Genomic DNA, 21,438 nt, shown 5'->3' with positions numbered 1-21,438 from the left:
CTCGTTCACCCCACACATCCTATCCGTTACCAAGACCTGCCGGTTTCACCTCTACAATATCGCCAAGATCCGCCCTTTCCTCTCCACCCAAACGGCTACCTTACTATTACGGGCTCTCGTTATATCCCGGCTAGACTACTGTGTCAGCCTTCTCTCTGACCTCCCTTCCTCCTCTCTCGCCCCGCTCCGGTCTATTCTTCACTCCGCTGCCCGGCTCATCTTCCTGCAGAAACGATCTGGGCATGTCACTCCCCTTCTTAAACAACTCCAGTGGTTGCCTATCGACCTCCGCTCCAAACAAAAACTCCTCACTCTAGGCTTCAAGGCTCTCCATCACCTTGCCCCTTCCTACCTCTCCTCCCTTCTCTCTTTCTACCGCCCACCCCGCACGCTCCGCTCCTCTGCCGCCCACCTCCTCGCCGTCCCTCGGTCTCACCTATCCCGCCGTCGACCCCTGGGTCACGTCCTCCCGCGGTCCCGGAACGCCCTCCCTCCTCACCTCCGCCAAACTGATTCTCTTTCCCTCTTCAAAACCTTACTTAAAAATCACCTCCTCCAAGAGGCCTTCCCAGACTGAGCTCCTCTTCCCCCTCTACTCCCTCTGCCATCCCCCCTTTACCTCTCCGCAGCTAAAGCCTCATTTTCCCCTTTTCCCTCTGCTCCTCCACCTCTCCCTTCCCATCCCCACAGCACTGTACCCGTCCGCTCAACTGTATATATTTTCGTTACCCTATTTATTTTGTTAATGAATTGTACATCGCCTTGATTCTATTTAGTTGCCATTGTTTTTACGAGATGTTCTTCCCCTTGACGCTGTTTAGTGCCATTGTTCTTGTCTGTCCGTCTCCCCCGATTAGACTGTAAGCCCGTCAAACGGCAGGGACTGTCTCTATCTGTTGCCGACTTGTTCATCCCAAGCGCTTAGTACAGTGCTCTGCACATAGTAAGCGCTCAATAAATACTATTGAATGAATGAATGAATGACTTGCCCAAGGCCACGCAGGAGGCAAGGAGCAGAATTGGCATTGGAATCCAAGTCCCCTGATTTACAGGGCCCCTGTAATTTCCACTAGAGGTTGTGGTTTCTAATCCCGGCTCCACCACTTGTCCGCTGTGTGATCTTGGACACGTCCCTCCACTTCTCTGTGCCTAAATTCCCTCATCTGTAAAATGGGGAGTGAGACTGTGAGCCCCTAGTGGGTCAGCCTGATTACCTTTTATCTACTCCAGCGCTTAGAATAGTGCTTGGCACATAATAAGAGCTTAACAAGATGCCATAATTGTTATTATTACAATCAAGAATGGTCTGCCTTGGGAGAAACCATCAAACTCTTTCCTTGCATACATAGAGAAGCAGCATGGCTCGGTGTTAAGAGCACGGGCTTGGGAATCAGAGATCATGGGTTCAAATCCCGGCTCCACCACTTGTCAGCTGTGTGACTTTGGGCGAGTCACTTCACTTCTCTGTGCCTCAGTTCCCTCATCTGTAAAATGGGCATTAAGACTGTGAGCCCCACGTGGGACAACCTCATTGCTTTGTATCCTCCCCAGTGCTTAGAACAGTGCTCTGTACATACTAAGCGCTTAACAAATGCCATTATTATTAGACAGCATCTCATAATGAGATGTACATCCCCTTGTTTCTATTTACTGCTATTGTTTTAATGAGATGTACCTCCCTTTGATTCTATTTATCGCCATTGTTCTTGTCTGTCCGTCTCCCCCGATTAGACCGTAAGCCCGTCAAAGGGCAGGGACTGTCTCTATCTGTTACCGAATTGTACATTCCAAGCGCTTAGTACAGTGCTCTGCACATAGTAAGCGCTCAATAAATACTACTGAATGAATACATTTCTTTTCTTTTTCTCATTTTTCTGGATCGAAGCAGCACGAAGTCAGCGGAGCAGCTCTGCCTTTCAGTGACCTCTGCTGGGCAGCGCTGGGGCTGGAGAAACACTTAAACCCTCTAAGCAGAACGTAGTGCACAGGGACACAAGAATCTCCTTTATCCCTGCCTCTGAAACTTTCTTTTTCAAACTGGCCATTGCATTAAAAGAAAAAAAAAAATCCAGCCAGAATCCGTGCAATAAAGTGCTTTATGATGATGAGAGCCTAAACCTGTTGTTGTTTCCAGGTTGACTGAAGCTCTCCCTCAAATTTAATAATAATGTTGGTATTTGTTAAGCGCTTACTATGTGCCGAGCACTGTTCTAAGCGCTGGGGTAGATACGGGGTAATCAGGTTGTCCCATGTGAGACTCACAGTTAATCCCCATTTTACAGATGGGGTAACTGAGGCACAGAGAAGTGAAGTGACCTGCCCACAGTCATACAGCTGACAAGTGGCGGAGCCGGGATTCGAACTCATGACCTCTGACCCCCAAGCCCGGGCTCTTTCCACATATTGTCCTCTCCCAAGCACTCAGTGCGTGTTCTGCACACAGTAAGCGCTCGATAAATACGATGACGGATTGAATGACTATATCGAGAGCGATGGATCAAATCGCTCATCAGTAGCATGTACTGAATGTTCATTAAAGAGATAATATAATAATAATGTTGGTATTTGTTAAGCGCTTACTATGTGCAGAGCACTGTTCTAAGCGCTGGGGTAGACATAGGGGAATCAAGTTGTCCCACATGGGGCTCACAGTCTTAATCCCCATTTTACAGATGAGGTAACTGAGGCCCAGAGAAGTGAAGTGACTTGCCCACAGTCACACAGCTGACAAGTGGCAGAGCTGGGATTCGAACCCATGACCTCTGACTCCAAAGCCCGTGCTCTTTCCACTGAGCCACGCTGCTTCTCTAAACTAGACTTTCCTCTGGAGTTTCACCTGCTACTGAGCGGTGACTGGGCGAAGAGTAAATCTCTCAAAAGTAGCAGAATGTTGCTGTTCCCAGGTGCTAAAAATACTTTCTAGTCATGGCGCACAACTGGTTCCCGCTCTGTACGGGAGTGGTTTTAAGGCAGTCAGTCAGCTGGCTCTCCCGCTATTTATCCTCACTCCTCTCCCACTACAAACCGGCCGGCACACCTCCCTCCACTAATCCCGACCTATTCACTGGGTCTCGGCCTTGATCCTCCCGCCGTCAACCTCTGGCTCACGCCCTCTCTCCTGCCTGGAACTCCCTCCCCCTTCACCTCCAGCAACCACTCCCGTCCTAATCTTCAAAGCCTTTCTAAAATGGCACCTCCCTCAAGAGGCCTTCCCTGATTAACTCTCACTCTCCTACGCCCTACTGTCACTTCAAGCCCTTCCAGGTCACCTCAGGCCCTAGGGTACTCGGATATCCCCAGGCCCTTAGGGATGTCCTTGGTAGTCCACTGTACCTCTATTTCCAGCACAACCTCAATAAGAGATTGTGTCGAGAAGCAGCACGGTGTAGTGGATAGAGCACAGGTCGTGGGTTCTAATCCCAGTTCCACCATGTGTCTGCTGTGTGACCCTGAGCAAGTCACTTCACTTCACTCGGCCTCAGTCACCTCAACTATAAAATGGGGATTGAGACTGTGAGCCCCATATGGGACAGGGACTGTGTCCAACCCGATTTGCTTGTACCCACCCTGGCACATAGTATCAACAGTCATTATTATTCTTTAAAGTCGTCTCTCCCCTTAATTGAATTTCTTTTTACTGTCCGCCTCCCACACCAGATTACAAGCTCCTTGAGGACAGGGATAAGAAAAATAAAAATAATGATGGTATTCGTTAAGGGCTTACTATGAGCCAAGCACTGTTTTAAGCACTGGGGTAGATTCAAGGTAATCAGGTCATCCCACGTGGGGTTTACAGTCTTAATCCCGATTTTACAGATGAGGTAATTGCAGCACAGAGAAGTGAAGAGTGACTTGCCCAAACTCACACAGCTGATAAGTGGCAGAGCCAGGATTAGAACCCCCAACCTATGACTTCCAAGCTGGTGCTCTTGTCACTAAGCCATGATCTCCCAAGAGCTTAGTACAGTACTTTGCACACAGTAAACTCTCAACAGATACAACTGAATGAACCACCTTAATTCTACTCTCACAAACATTTAGTTCAGTGCACAGCACACAGTAAGCGCTCAGTAAATACTATTGATTGCCTGAATGGTCCTCCCAGAGGCATATAAGGAGAACAACCCTCCCTCTGCCCTTAGAACCAAAATCCAAGCTACGTCGGGCTTCACGCTTCCGAAGGAAGGCTGGTCGGAGGAGGTGTGGCAAGTTACAGCCAATATTCCCTTTCCCAACAACTGCTGCGGTGACAGGTCCCTGAATGGGTCAACTTTCCACACGCTTAACGGGAACAACAAGGAGCAAAAGAGTAGATTGCTGCAGCTGCCCTGGTGTTCTCCTCCAATGAATTAAATCTTCTCTACTAATCAATCCATAAACAGCACTTACTGAGCAGTCACTCTGCGCAGAGAACTATACTAAATGCTTAGGGCAGTACAACAGAATTTGTAGACAAGATCCTGGCCCGCAAGAAGCTTACAGTCTAGCAGGGAGACAGACACTGTGTCCAATCTGATTATCCTGTCTCTACCCCAGTGCTTAGTACAGTTCTCGGCACATAGTAAGTGTTTCATACAATAGCAGTAATAATGATAGACCAGGGCTTTTCCCTCAGTAGGCACCTAATAAATGCCACTGTTATACAATAATAGCAATAATAGTAATAGACCAGGGCTTTTCCCTCAATAGGCACCTAATAAATGCCACTGTTATTAATAATAATCATAATAGTTGCCGAATTATACTTTCCAAGTGCTTAGTACAGTGCTCTGCACACAGTAAGCGCTCAATAAATACGGTTGAATGAATGAATTTGTTAAGCACTTACTATGTGTCAAGCACTGTTCTAAGCTCCCATGTTAATACAAGATAATCGGGTTGGACACAGTCCCTGTCCCACGTGGGGCTCACAGTCTTAATCCCCACTTTACGGGTGAGGTAACTGAGGCATAGAGAAGTGAAGTGACTTGTCTAAGATCACACGGCAGACAAGTGGTAGAGCTGGGAGTAGAACCCAGATCCTTCTGACTCCCAGGACCAACCTCTATCCATTAGGCCACAATGCTTCTCTAAAGTAATAATTGCAGTAGAATCACCATAATACTATCATTATCCCTATTACTAGTTCTATTATTCCTCTCCTGACAGAGTCGGGGTACAGTGGACAGCGCACAGAAACAGCTCTCCTCCCTAAAAAGCTAGGAGGAGTTATGTTAATAATAATTATTATTATTATTTGATATTTGTTAAGCATTCACTCTGTGCCAAGCACTGGACTAGTAAGCACTGGGGTGGATATGAGATTGAATACAGTCCCTGTCCCAGATGGGGCGCACAGTCAAAAGGGGAAAGAAAACAGAGAAGCAGTCCCCATTTTCTAGGTAAGAAAACTGGAACATAGAGAAGTTAAGTGATTGGCCTAAAGTTGCACGGCAGACAAGTGATGGAGCCAGAATTAGAACCCAGATCCTCTGGTTTCCCAGGCCCGTTGTCTTTTCACTAGAGTCATGCTGTTTCTCCAAATTCTATCAATCAATCAATCATATGCATCCTCTGACCCCTCGACACATCACTTGGACAAGGCAAAATGCAAAAGGAAGCTGATGAGCGGTTACCCTTCGAGTCCAGGAGTAATGTCCTGCGAAAGGTTTTTTATTTAAACTCCCATTTAGAGAAGGAAACTCCGATAAATGACTACGAGCTTTCGTCGCTCATAAAAGAGAAATTTAAATGGGCAATGTTGTGTTTCAAAAACATGTTTTACAAATTAACTTTTGTCCTGTTATTGTTAGCGGTAATAATAAATGTCATCTCTATGGCATTTGTGGGAGTCTTCTAACATGTGGGAAATGAGATTTTTCAACGGGAAAGCCTTTGAATTAAAGACTTTTGCCATTCCATATGAGGCCCCGAGGATGCGAAAGAGCCGCCACTGGAGAAAACGGAGAAGTTTGGGAGTTAAGTGGGTGTGAGGGCTTCGACCGAACCACTTTTCCAGTGGGGGAGTCTGGGAGAAATCCGCTTAGCTTTTGCAACTGCTTTTCCCGCTAGGCCTCACTGGCACACCGAAGGGACCTCTCACCTCAGTCCTGGCTCGTATACTTGGGTGGAAAGATGGGAGACCATCCGCCCTTCAGAGACCCATTTATTTTCTCTGGAAATGGAGTCTGAAAACAGCCTATAAGGCCGAGTCCCTGCCATGGTGACTATGGAAGGTCGCCACAGGCTAGGGTCAAAGGCCAAGGGAGAAACCCTTCCTCTTTCTTCCATGAATAAGTGTCTTTCGGGTGATAATAACAATAATAATAATAATAATAATGTTGGTATTTGTTCAGCGCTTACTATGTGCCCAGCACTGTTCTAAGCGCTGGGGGAGATACAGGGTAATCAGGTTGTCCCACGTGAGGCTCACAGTTAATCCCCATTTTACAGATGAGGGAACTGAGGCACAGAGAAGTTAAGCGACTCGCCCACAGTCACACAGTTGACAAGTGGCAGAGCTGGGAGTCGAACTCATGACCTCTGACTCCGAAGCCCAGGCTCTCTTCCACTGAGCCACGCTGCTTCCCCACATGTCAATGATCCACTACCTTAAATTACCAGACTTACTCTACCTTTCCACCCTGCCACTATTCTTTCTATTTAGTCCCATGATCCTCTCCTCCTTGTTTGGACATCTCAATGGCTGCATAGGGAAGGGGCACCTGGCACCGACAAAAAGTCATTTTAGTCCCTCTTGTACCCCGGGTGCCCACGAGGAGAGAGAGAGATCATGGGGCCTCTGTCCTATATATACATTTAAGTACCGAGGCAGGATGTGAATCAATAAAGAGATCTTTAACTGGTAGAGGTGGTTGATGAGCATGGCAGTGATGAGGAGCTGGGATTTCATTAGAGACGGTTTGCTGCGAGGGACAGAGACGGGAGAGTCAAGAGTGGGGATGGCTACAAGTTGCCTTGAAAAGAGTGAAGATGGTGAGCAGGAGACTCGTGGGTGAAGAAGGCTGATATGTAAGTTGGGGAGAGTTGTGAGAGATTTCTGAAGTCGGCCGGGACTACTCCACCAGGGTAGAATGTCCCTGACCAAAGAACCAACTAGGGCATCACAAGACCGACTGGGAATCCTGAAAAATGGCTGGTTCCCATGGGCAGAGAAGACCACAGCTGCTACCGAAGCCTGCTGAGAACCTAGAATTGTCACTCGGATGTGCTGACTTTGGCCATACTGGGTCAGTCCTGCACATAAGAAAGCGCTTAGTATAGCTCTCTGCACACGGTAAATAAACACGATTGATTGATTGACTGGATGAACAGAGTGTGCTGTATCTCTGCCCGTCTCTGCCCACCTTCCAGCTCTGTGTCACGGTGGTAACTAGACTGGCAGGACTTGCCACCAGCCCTATCATCAGTTCCCCATACGTGGCTTGTTGATACTGAGAAGTCTCGGGACTAGGGCCCGTTTGCCATCACCGACGGGAGTCTTTCCATCCCACCAAGGGCTCCCCCCGATCCTCATGAAAACGTTCCTCTACCTTCGGAAGTCTCCGTCACACAACTTCCTTTCCCGCTGTAACGCTGCAGAGATTTCTACCCATAACAATAATAAAAACCGTGGCTCTGCCAGTTGGTATTTTGCCCTTATTATAAAATTTGAAATGGAAACTGTGGCTTTGACGAAAACAGTGAAATTCCAGTAAGTGGAATTAGTCATCCTTTGTGTGTACCAGGGTTGGATTTCAAACAGCAAGGAGATGCTCTCTGCCCTTGCAGTGGAAGCAAACATTCTCAAATAAAAAAAGAAACCTATGTATACTCGAGGCAGCCCAAAAGAGAGTGAGTAACATTTGACATTTTAAAGTCTGGAATTTCAGCCACCATCTCTGTTCCCCAGAGGAGACGCATCTTACAAAATATTTGATTCATTGTGGTATCTTTCTTTGATACGACAGGCTGAAAGTCCACAGAGGGGGAGGGAAACAATAAAAACATCTTTGATTTTACTCCTCATGGCCTAAGAAGTGCTTTAAACCAGTAATAAAGAACCGGAGTTTCAGATTATATGACTGTCGAGGGAATGAAGATCACTGAAATCGAATGCGTTCTTGACAGGAATCCTTTTTTTTTTTTTTTGGTATTTGTAAAGTGCATACTATGTACTAGGCACTGTACTAAGCACTGGGGTAGATACAAGCAGGTTGGACACAGTCCCTGTCCCACGTGGGGCTCACAGTCTTAATCCCCATTTTACAGACGAGTACCTGAAGTAAAGAGACGTGAAAAGACTTGTCCAAGGTCACACAGCAGACAGTGGCAGAGTCGGGATTAGAAGCTAGGTCCTCTGACTCCCAGGCCCCTGCTTTAACCATTCGACCACACTTTTTCTCGGCGTATTCAGTCTCTCTCTCAGACACTCATGCAGCTCTTTATTTCCACTCTTTGTAGACAGGATTTGATCTCCACACTTTCATTTAGTACTTTGGAAGTGTTACTATAGAAGCAGCGTGGCTCAGTGGAAAGAGCACGGGCTTTGGAGTCAGGGCTCATGAGTTCGAATCCCAGCTCTGCCACTTGTCGGCTGTGTGACTGTGGGCAAGTCACTTAACTTCTCTGTGCCTCAGTTCCCTCATCTGTAAAATGGGGATTAAGACTGTGAGCCCCACGTGGGACGACCTGATTCCCCTATGTCTACCCCAGCGCTTAGAACAGTGCTCGGCACATAGTAAGCGCTTAACAAATACCAACATTATTATTATTATTATTACCGGTTTTCTTCCACTCAGTGTTTCACTCTAAGACACCAGACTAAGTATACTATGTGCCACATATATAATACACTTACAATAATATCTACTCTGTTGGTCATGTGCCGAAAAACAAAGTGGAACGCGTTCAATTTTTTTTAATTCTGAGTTTAAAACCACATGATGTTATGGAAGCAGCATGGCCTAGTGGATAAAGCACGGGCCTGGGAGTCAGAAGGACCTGGATTCTAATTCTGGCTCTACCTCTTGTCTGCTGGGGGACATTGGGTAAGTCATTATACTTCCTCCGTGTCTCAGTTACCTCATCTGTAAAACAGGGATTAAGACTGTAAACCCCACAGAGGACATGGACTGTGTTCAAATTGTATCTAGTAGCTATCCCAAAGCTTAGAACAGCGACTGGCACATAGTAAGTGCTTAACAGATGCTACTAAAAAGGAAAAAAAGTTCCACTCCCTAGGTAGTGATTCACTCCACCTCAAGACCTCCACAAGCTTCTTCACCTTTCCATCAGTCCCAAGTGGGGGGTTGGACTTGTTGCTCTGACAGCGCAGGGCAGGACAGCCTGCGGGGTAGTGGCCTCCTCTCGACCCCAGATCCGATGGGATTTGCCCTCTAGAAAAGCAGGAATGGCTCATCTGAGACCTTACAGATTTACTTTCTTAATGTCAGCTCATTAACGCCTTCTGGAAATTGTTTTTTAAAAAAGACTAATCCTCTTAAGCGGGCCTCCTGCAATCTTTATTTTGGAATGGGACTCCTTGCCACCCGTTACCCAGGCTCTCTGCAGCCATATCTCTGAGAAACAACCCTCTCTGCTGAGAGAAGATGGAAAGCTTCAAGCCAAAAGCCACAAGAGAAAAGTTTTAAATAAGATACTCTGTCTATGGATCGCTACCTCACAGCCCCACTGGACACTGGTTAGTTCCCAAACTCTATTCACCCTGTCAAGTCCACAGTCCAAGTCCGCTGAGAAGCAGCGTGGCTCAGTGGAAAGAGCCCGGGCTTGGGAGTCACAGGTCATGGGTACGAATCCCGGCTCTGCCACTTGTCAGCTGTGTGACCGTGGGCAAGTCACTTAACTTCTCTGTGTCTCAGTTACCTCATCGGTAAAATGGGGATGAATTGTGAGCCTCACATGGGGCAACCTGATTACCCTGTATCTACTCCAGTGTTTAGAACAGTGCTCTGCACATAGTAAGCACTTAACACATACTAACATTATCATTATTATTATTATTATTATTAAGTCCAGGAGTGGATTAGTAACACTCTGCAATAGCCCTCTTGGCTTAGAGGCTGACTCTCCCCTCCCCCAGGACCTGGCTATCCCAGGGGGCGAGCCTGCATTTGTCTAACTGGCCCAAGTGGCCAACTGCCCTTCTTTCAGAAGTCCAGAAAGAAGATGGTGTTTGGGTGAACAGCAACTCAATCACCAAGGCCAGGAGGCAGTGGAAGCCAAAAGGGGCAGGGCCAGGAAAGGGAGAGGGGAGTAGAAGGGGGATAGGGAGAAAAAGGGGTGGGGAAAGAGGACCTGTGGGAGAGGAGGAAAAGGAAAACATGGAAGAGGGCAGGAAGAAAGGATAGAGAAGAAGAAGCAGGGGAAGGGAGGGAAAGGGACTAGGGGAAGAAATTACCAATTTCCCAATCAATCAATGATATATATATATATATATATAATATATTTTTATTATCTTATTATTATTACTATATTATTTAGTATATGTATTTAATGGTATTTCTTAAGCACTTACTTATGTTCCAGACACTGTACTGGGATAGAAACAAGTTTATGAAATTGGATTCAGTCCATGTCCCCCTTGGGGCTCACAGACTTAATCCTCATTTTGCAGATGAGGTAACCAAGGCCCAGAAAAGTTAGGTGACTTACCCAAGGTCACCTAGAAGACAAGTGGTGGAGTTAGAATGAGAACCCAAGTCTTTCTGACCTCCAGGCCCAGGCTCTCAGAGCACTGTACTAAGTGCTTGGGAGAGTCCACAAGGAACTTACTAGTTGAGTGGAGGAGCTGCTGTATACTTTGCTATCACAGTCTTCTCCTCCAGCAGCACTCTCCCGGGAGCGCCGGCAGAAACACTCTCCACATTGGCCCATTAGTCTATGTCTCCTCCCCCACTCCGGACTGGGTCCTGGGCCTGGCCCGGCCCCCGTCTCCACTGGGCACACTGGGTGGAAATGCGGTGTAGACGGCAGCCGCACCACAGGAAAAGTAGCTGGGATGCAGCGATAGCAGCAGCGGGATCACGGAAGGCCGAGAGTGGACAGACACCATTCCGCTAAAGGTCAACAGATTTACTCGACGGGGACCAGGAATGATTACCTGGTGTTGGTCAGGAATTGTCTCTATCTGTTGCCAAACTGTACATTCCAAGCGTTTAGTACAGTGCCCTGCACACAGTAAGCACCCAATAAATACAATTGAATGAATTCCTGGTACAACCGCATCCCCACCAGGCCCCCCGATAGCAGTCAGTTATAGTGGTGGTGGCAACAGAAGCAGGTGTTGCAGCTGAAGAGGAGGAAGATGAAAAAGAGCTCTGCTCCGCTCTTCCCCTTCTTCTTTCTCCCCCTTCTTGCAGCGGTGGCGGCCCCTGCTGCCACTGTCAGCACCCTCCGAGCAGAAGGGCCCTCTTCGGCCACCGTGGAGGGTGGGAAGGAACCCCAAGATCCATGGCAATCCCACTGAAAGCGAGACTTCTGGTCACTCTAGGTTAATCCACGGCCTAATGGATAGACCCCGGGCCTGGGAGTCAGGAGGACCTGGGTTCTAATCCTGGCTCTGCCACTTTCCGGCTGTGGGACCTCGGGCAAGTCACTTACTTTCTCTGTGCCTCAGTCATCACATCTAAAAATGGGGATCAAGACTGTGAGTCCCACATGGGGCCTGATTACCTTATTACCCTAGTGCTTAGAACAGTGCCTGGCACATAGGAAGTGCTTACCAAAAACCATTTAACTAAGCGTTTGGGAGACTACGATATAACAGAGTTGGTAGACACGTTCCCTGCTCATAACAGGTTCACAGTCAAAAGGTCCCCAAATGTCACCTATCCCCTGGAGTCTTGCCTGGAGAGCTCTGTCCAGTGGTCTCCCATCCTATGATCCTCCTGGTAGGCTGGCTGATAGACGCCTCCTCTGCTCCCTCTCCCCCTCCATTCTCCCCTCGCACCTAATGAGAAGGTAGAATCACCCTGCCGTTGCAGCGGCCATGTTAGCTGCAAGACTGGGCACTTCCAAGGGTGAAAGGAGTCCCATCCCAGCTGATGGAGGAACCAGGAATAAATTGAGGCACAGAGGAATTCAATGGCTCAGTGGTTGGATGCATCACCCAAAAGCAGAGGAGGAAGAAGAGCTAATGAGGGAAGTCACCCAGAGGGTCTCTCAGTTGAGAAGCAGCGGGGAAGAGTGAAAGAGCAAGGTCCTGGGAGTCAAAATCAATCATATTTATTGAGCACTTACTGTGTTCAAAGTGCTGTACTAAGCCCTTCAGAGAGTACAATATTCAGAGTTGGTAGACACATTCCCAGCCCGGAACGAGAAGGAACTGGGTTCTAATCCCGTCTCTGCCATCTGTCTGCTGCGTGACCTTGGGAGAGTCTTCCACTGCTCTGCGCCTCATTTACCTCCTCTGTAAAATGGGGATTAAAACTGTGAGCCCCTTGTGGGATGTGGGCTGTGTCCAATTCGATTATCTTGTATCTGCCTCAGTGCTTACTACAGTGCCTGGCACATAGTATGCGCTCAACAAATCCCATTTTTAAAAATAAGTTGATTGACTGATTGATTGACTCACATTTAAGCACTCCTCTCACCACCACTTTTTCGCCTGTTACAGATAATCTGGAATATACTGGGCATAGATTTCACTTCCCCGAAAGTCTGATTGATTTTAGGGATTTCCTGTGAGGTGCATTACTTTTTCATTCATCAAAATTTTAAGTAGGAATTTTATTTCTTTGCTACGAGAACTCCAAGTCCAAAGCTAGTTACCCAAACATAGAGCGGAGGACGGGAAAAGGAACTGTGTGCTCATGATCTGCTTTTGTGACTAAATCATAGCCCTTGGCTTTGGGGGATTTTCACTCACACCTCTCCTCCCAGTAGTGGCTGCATTGCTGAGGCATTACGGTATCTCATTGTTCCTTTTCTGCTGGGCTGTGTCAGACCTCAGACTCGGGAAAAATGAGCAGGATTCAGCTTGCCAGGTGCCTACAAACAAAGGCTCCTTTCTCCTGCAGGTGAATGACTGTGGTAAATATCTGGTGGAAAACGAATGTTCTCCCAAAATATCTGTCCCCACTGGTCTCCACGGTCCAAGTGGTCTCCAGCAGAGGAAAGACGGATCGCGGTAGAGACAAGTGTGTTCACATAGGAAGGGCATCTTAATGAGCTACAAAGTTTACGGTCCCCACCTGAAACATCCACACATTTGGTTTTTGCTCCTTGGAATCTCACAACCCAGGGACCCCACCAGCCTTCACATTAATGGGGAATCTCCCTGTTCCCCAGAGCCAACAAGATTCCCTCCAGCCTGGATCCCGTTGAACAGATGACTGAAGAACAGAGTTGACTGCGCGCTATGTGAACTGAAATGTGACTTCTGACCAAAATGCGGGTCAGCGGATAATTAACTATTTAATCAATCGAGTAGCAGTGTGGCCTATTGGATAGAGCATGGGCCTGGGAATCAGAGGGACCTGGGTTCTAATGCTACCTTTCCCACTTCTCTGTTGGTACTAGTTACGCTCTTACTTTGTGCCAGGCACTGTATTAAGCCCTGAGGTGGAGACAAGCATATTGAGTTGGACACAGCCCTTGTCCCATGAGGGCTCACAGTCTTAATCCCCATTTTACAGATGAGGTAACTGAGGCCCAGAGAAGTGAAGTGACGTGCCCGAGGTCACACAACAGGCAAGAGGCATTTGGGCTCTTGTACTTACCCCAGTGCTTAGAACAGTCTTTGCCACATAGTAAGCATTTAACAAATACCAAAAAGAAGAAAAGAAAAAAAAAAGACTTCTGGGCTAATAAGCATCAGGCCCAGTAGGCTAGTTCCTTTTCAGCCCCACAATCCTAAAGGATGACCCTGGGGCAGCAGTGGCTACTGTGCAGGAAATGGCCACAAAATAGATAAAACAGAATGATGGGATGAAGAAGAAAGTCTGACAAGAGGAACGTGTACTGAACTCTACCGAGCACTTAGAACAGTACTCTGTACAAAGTAAGCGCTCAGTAAATACCACTGACTGATTAACCAACCTTGCAGGAGTGATTGTCATTTTTCAAATCCATATTAACAACATCAGTAATAATGAACAAAAGCACAATTATTATAATGTGAGCTGAGCTGCGGTTATATATGCTAAAGTTGTCATAAACTGGAACAAACTGTACTCTGTGTGTTCGAGACCCCTTTGTCTTCCACATAGAATTATTGCACTGAGTCGATGCGCCCTTCATAATACAAGAGAATCAAACTCAGTAATCTTCAGTGTTGAAGAGACGGGTTAAAACAGTTCTTGGGTCGTAAATCCTTTTCCATGCATGAAATTATGAAGCAAGTTGTGAGGATAATAAAAAAAACCAAAAACTTTCTAGCACTCATTATTCTATTCCCATCTTCACGACTTACATTTATATGTATAATCAGTTATCTCTCCAATCCTTTCATTCTGATTCATCTATACAAACTATTATATGCTTGTTCTTCCTCCCTCTCTTCCCATCTGAAAAAAAAAATTTCTGTCTTCACCATTAGATTGGAAGCTCCTTGAGGATAGGGAATATAAATCTTGGATCTGAGGAATTTTTCCAAGCACTTAGTATAAGGCAGTGCACAAAGTAGGTGCTCAGTACCATTGATTGAGGTAATATAGAATTATTTTTATGGTAAGGAATTCTTATTAGGAAGAAAGCGGAGGACGAACAGACAAAATGAGATGCCTAGTTTCCTCAGATCCGGGTTCCTTTCAGAGGAAACTGATCCATTAAATCACATAGCTCCTCAGAAGCTAGGCAAGTCACTTAACTTCTCTGTGCCTCAGTTACCTCATCTGTAAAATGGGGATTAAGAGTGTAAGCCCCATGTGGGACAACCTGATTACCTTGATTCTACCCCAGCGTTTAGAATAGTGCTTGGCACATAGTAAACACTTAACAAATACCAACATTATTATTATAATTATTATGATTATGAATTCACAACTCTCTAATTATAATAATGGTATTTGTTAAGCACTTACTATGTGCCGAGCACTGATCTAAGCGCTGGATAGCCCATCCGGAACTACCTCAACCACATGGAGCTGTTTAAAAGAGTTTGAGCCCCTACATACATTAATGCTGAAAATTGCGATGCTTTAGCTAGTGAGACTTTTATCTCAATAGGACAGACTTGGCTAGCACATTAAATAGCCACAGTTCTTGCTAACTTGCTCCAACATTGCATTCCTGAAATTTTCTACCTTTTTATGATCCAAATCTCAACCTAAACCATATTTTGACATTACTGGGTTGTTACTGCCACAGAAGAAAAACTGTTCTGTTCCAGGAAACACAAAGAAAACCTGTGGTCTGGAGGCACTCAAGTGTTAATAGGTTTGACTGATCACATTGAAGAGGAGACATGATGAAAAGCACCTGCCACTTGGCCATCCTGGTCACAGAAAAAGAGAAAATGATAAATCCTGTTTAGAGAAGGGAAAGAGAGGAAAATCAATGGCATCCATCAGTGAAGGCCCTTCCATTAAACTAGTGTCTGACACTATTTGCCACAATACTAGACATCAAGAGTAGGATAAAAGACACGATAATAATAATAACGATAATAAGCACTTACTATGTATCAGGCACAGTAATAAGAGCTAGGCAGATAGAAGCTAATCAGGTTGGAGACAGTCCCTGTCCCACATAGGGCTCACAGTCTTAATCCCCATTGGACAGATGAGATAACTGAGACACAGAGAAGTGAAGTGACTTACCCAAGGTCATACAACACAGGCAGAGCGGGGATTAGAACGCAGGTCCTTCTGACTCCCAGGTCCTTGCTCCGTCCATTAGGCCAAGCTGCTTCTTCATCCTCCTCAGCATCAATCATTTCTTACTGAGTTCCCACAAGGCATGTGGCATTGGACTGAAGAGAAATGAAGTGATGGAAAACAATCCAGATTGGGTTTGCTATTTTTAGCTGAGAGAATTAACAAGCTTTGCTTCTTCTATCTGGACGGGGTCTCCCTCGTGAGACGGGGAGTGTTTCTCATCTGATTAGCCTGTAGTGTTTAGCGCACCGTAACTACTTCATCCCTGTTATTAAGCAGTTTTCTATCCACATGTGGCCAGATGGACCATAGAATCCACGTAGAAATCGTTGTATACTGAGGATTTCAGTATGCGATGCGGTCACGTTCCTGTGACCTTCTGAGAGTGGTGGAAAGGGCTCCCCCAAACCACCTGGGGAGTACTCACGTTGAAAATTACAGGCCCTGCTTGCAAACAATCTGAAGTCTTTTGCCCTATCAGTGAGTAATTGATATATCAAGTTCATATTAGCCCCCTGGAGGGGCCCAGGTCCAAACTCCAACAATTTCATGTCCAACAAGAACGGTGAACTTGAAAACAGGAATGACAGGTGCTGGGAAGAACAGGGCTTATTCTTGGAATTCTTAATAATGTCGGTATTTGTTAAGCGCTTACTATGTGCCGAGCACTGTTCTAAGCGCTGGGGTAGACACAGGGGAATCAGGTTGTCCCATGTGGGGCTCACAGTCTTAATCCCCATTTTACAGATGAGGTAACTGAGGCACCGAGAAGTTAAGTGACTTGCCCAAAGTCACACAGCTGACATGTGGCCAAGCAGGGATTCGAACCCATGACCTCTGACTCCAAAGCCCGTGCTCTTTCCACTGAGCCACGCTGGGGAATTTGAAGTCCTAGACATAGAGTAGTCCCAGCAGTAATTTCTTAAATTTCTAATGCACGGGTTCTAGATCTCCCCTGCTGAAGTCTGGCATTCTAGCTCCACTTTTATCCTCTTCTTGTTTTTTATTGTATTTGTTAAGCTCTTACTATGTGCCAGGCACTGTACTAAGCACTGGTATAGATACAAAGTAATCAGGTTGGACATAGCCCATGTCTCACACGGGGCTCACAGTCTTAATTCCCATTTTAAGATGAGGTAACTGAGGCAAAGAGAAGTTAATTGACTTGCCCCAAATCACACAGTAGGCAAGTGGCAGAGGCAAAATTAGAACCCTTGTCCTTCTGACTTCCAGGCCCGTGGTCTCTTCACTAGGCAATGCTGCTTCTCACCTGTGACCTCTTCTTCAAGAGATTAGGGAAAAAATGGAAAATGTTTTATCAGGGGAAAGTAGTGTGGTCTAGCGGTAAGAGCGTGGGCCTGGGAATCAGAGGATGTGGGATCTAATCACGACTCTGCCACTGACATGCTATGCAACCTTGAGCAAGTCACTTCCTTTCTCTGGGCCTCAATTTCCTCATCTATAAAATGAGGATTCCTTACCTGTTCTCCCAGTGCCTTAAATGGTGAGCCCCATGTGGGACAGAGAAGATGTCTAATCTGATTATCTCGTGCCTACCCCAGTGATCAGTTTAGTGTTTGGCACATATTAAGGATTTAAGAAATACTCTCAGCATTATTCTCCTCCTTATCATCATCAATAAGCAGGAACCAGTGGGTAGAGCATGGGCCTGGGAGTCAGAAGGGCATGGCTTCTTAACTCTGCTCTGCCTCTTGTCTGCTATGTGATCGATTACTTTGTATCTATACCAGTCATGTTTGGCCTTGGGCAAGTCACATGGTTTCTCTGTGCCTCAGTTTCCTCATCTGTAAAATGCTATTTAAGACTATGAGCCCCACGTGGGAAAACCTGATTACCTTGTATTTATCCCAGCACTTAGAACAGTGCTTGGCAGTGCTTGCACAATAGTAAGCACTTAACAAATACCGTAATTATTATCATCATATTATGACCCTATACATGGGGATCAATTTTGTGTTCAAACACACATGCAATCAAATCACACCCTCCTCACGTCTGACCACTTTTTGTGGAGAAAATCCCAGCAACTGAATCAGGGTAAGATGGGCAAGCACACCAGCAAATACTCCATCGATCAATGGTATTTATTGACCATTTACTGTATGCTGAGCATCGAATTAAGAGCTTGAGATAATAATAATATTAATAATTATGGTATGTGGAAAGAGCACGGGCTTTGGAGTCAGGGCTCATGAGTTCGAATCCCAGCTCTGCCACTTGTCGGCTGTGTGACTGTGGGCAAGTCACTTAACTTCTCTGTGCCTCAGTTCCCTCAACTGTAAAATGGGGATTAAGACTGTGAGCCCCAAGTGGGACAACCTGATTCCCCTATGTCTACCCCAGCGCTTAGAACAGTGCTCGGCACATAGTAAGTGCTTAACAAATACCAACATTATTATTATTATTATTTGTTAAGTGCTTACTATGTGCCAGAAACTGTACTAAGCGCTGGGGTGGATATAAGCAATTTGAGTCAGATGCAGTCCCTGTACCACTTGGGTCTCAAATTCTCACTCCCCATTTTACAGATGAGGTAACTGAGGGACGAAGAAGTTCAGTGACTTGCCAAGTTCACACGGCAGACAAGTGGCAGAGCGGAGATAAGAACCCATGACCTTCTGACTCGGAGGCCCACACTCTTATCTATCCACTATGCCATGCTGCTTCTCTAATACAATCCAGTAGAACGGGTTGACATGATCGCTGCCATCAAGGATCTTACAGTCTGAGAAAGGCAGAAATTAAAATAAATGTAGGGGAAGAAACAGAGCAGAAGGAGATGCACATAGAGGTGGATGCATGTAAAATACAATGTTTACTACTCTAGTCGATAGAATCTTGAGAAATCATCTGTAAGTGGTTCAGCAGTTACATTAAATATTAACACAGAGGAAAGCCCATCCTATTCTATAATTATTTACTCCCACACCTGCTGTCTACCCTTGATTTATTTAATGTCATCTACAAGTCTGTTGGGATGGGCAGCTTTCTGGGCCATACTTTACCATCTGGACAGAACGGGTTTCCCACAGAAACCATTAACTTGGTATTAATTCACAGAGACCTGTGTGTCGTCCCCAGAAGAAAATCAGGTGGGTCAGGATGGCACTCAGAGATTTGGCTCTTTTTGCCCAGAACAGACAACAATTGGCAGTTTATGGCCCCTAAAGTGTAGACAGCTCTGTTTGCACATGACTCTACCACCGTCATCCATTGCCTCACCACCGGGCACTGGGACGCAGGCTCTGACCGGCGTTCGGGTCAACGGCGAAGTGGCTGGCATGCAGGGACGTTCTGTAGGTCTCGCATTTGGGAAAGATTCAAGATAAGACCATGTTAATTTTCCCCTTTGCCCGAATTTGAAAATCATCAGACACTCGCCATGCCAGCCTTCTTGATGTATGCCAACCAAGCAGCAGGGAGGATCTGGCTCTAATCCCGGCTCTGCCGCTTCCCTGTTGTGTGACCTCGAGCAGGTCACTTCGCTTCTCTGTTCCTCAGTTTCCCATCTGTAATATGGGGATTAAATATCTGCAGTCCCTCCTACTGAGACTGGGAGTCCCATGTGACCCAGGGATTGGGTCTAACGATGAACCACGTCTCCGCATCCCGTGCTTGACACAGAGTAAGTGCTTAACAAATACCATTATTATTATTATCATCATTTGGGTCGGGAAATTTGGGTGCGGGGAGGAAAATGGATTTTATGGGATGAGGAGAGGGCCTCAGCCCGGCTCAAGCCGCTGCCCCTGCGGGCCACTGGCGGAGAGGTCTGAAGAGGCCATGGCGGAGGGAGGAGGAGGAGGAGGGGAGAAGGAGGAGGAGGCAGCGGTGGCGGCTGCCACCTGACACTGGGGTCTTTGGTGGGGCCCCTTCCCCGTCGTCCCAGCCTCCTGTCATCCATATTTGTTGAGTGCTTAACTGGGTGCAGAGCACTGAACTAATGCTGGCCAGTAGAGTTGGTAGACACGATCCCTGCCCTTGAGGAGCTTAAAATCTACTGCAGGGAGAGCACTCTGCTAAGCACTTGGGAGAGTACAATGCTCTTTAGTAGACATTCATTCAATAGTATTTACCGAGCGCTCACTGTGTGCAGAGCACTGTACTAAGCGCTTGGAATGTACAATTCGGCAACAGAACATCATCTCTGCCCTTGAGCAGCTTACAATCTACTGTGTGGAGACCACTGGGCTAAGCACTTGGGGGAGTCCAGTAAAATTATTAGACATGATCCCTGCACTCGATGAACCTACAATGCACTGTGTGCGGTGCACTGTACTAAGCATTTCTGAGAGAACAGTAGAGTTGAACAGACTCAATTCCTGCCCTGAAAGAACTTCACCAGTCTAAGACTTCCTTGGCCCAGGACACGCAGACACGGTCTCCCTCCTTTCACGAGGTTTGAACACAGCACTCATAAGGAATGAGTAAAATAGATCACAAACGAGTTTAAAATCAACTCTGGTCAATCTTTATGAAGGCAAAGAAAGAGTTCCATCAGTCACCCAAACTTATGAAATTGTCCAATTTCAAAGCTGAGCAAAGTAGTAAGCTGTATATAATAATAATAATAACAATAATAATAATGTTGGTATTTGTTAAGAGCTTACTATGTGCAGAGCACCGTTCTAAGCGCTGGGGTAGAAACAGGGTAATCAGGTTGTCCCACGTGAGGCTCACAGTCTTCATCCCCATTTTACAGATGAGGTAACTGAGGCCCAGAGAAGTCAAGTGACTGGCCCACAGTCACACAGCTGACAAGTGGCAGTGCCGGGATTCGAATCCATGGCCTCTGACTCCCAATACCGGGCTCTTTCCACTGAGCCACGCTGCTTCTCTGAGTCTATGAGTTATATCATATCAGCTCATATCTATGAGTTGATTTCCTTGAGAAATCACAGCTGGGCTGGAATTTGCAGACTTTGGTATCTCCTCCATGGAATTAACCTGTAGTATTAGTGTGCCTTTTCCATTTTCCGTGTTCACTCCAAAACTAGGGATCGTAGAGACGGGAATTCCAAGAGGGAACCGACAACCTTTTGAAAACTGAAAACCGTGCTGGGTTGCATGCAGAATATTTCCTCAGCCTACGGACCTTTTAGGTAACTGCTTTCAGAGCACAACATCTTAGCTGAAGAGACACAAATCTCTCTTCACATCTCAGGGTCAGTTTCACTGGTTCACCTCAGGTTTGTTATAAAAGATCACATAGCGGTGTCTGGTTTGTTCAATTTTTCATACTTAAGTAAGAACAGCTTTGAACCTTCTTGGCCTGCCAAGATATGCACTACTTTTAAAGTGAAGATGCTATTCTTTCAAAAAGCATCACCCAATATGATATTCTCCATAAACACTATATCATATGAAGAATACATACTTTCCCTACATTAACTTTCTCACTCGGTTTAATGGTCAAATGAAAAATACATCTGGCAGACACCAGGGAGTTTGTTCTTTGGATCTTTGATAAAAATCTGCCCTATCTGGTAGTAAAAATAGCAACTGTGGTATTTCTAAAGTGCCATGTGCCAGATACTGTATTCATTCATCCAACTGTATTTACTGAGCACTTACTGTGTGCAAAGCTCTATACTAAAGC

This window comes from Ornithorhynchus anatinus, chromosome 8 (genome assembly GCF_004115215.2).
Source record: "Ornithorhynchus anatinus isolate Pmale09 chromosome 8, mOrnAna1.pri.v4, whole genome shotgun sequence".
Lineage (NCBI taxonomy): Eukaryota > Metazoa > Chordata > Mammalia > Monotremata > Ornithorhynchidae > Ornithorhynchus > Ornithorhynchus anatinus.
Note: the sequence above shows the minus strand (reverse complement) of the source record.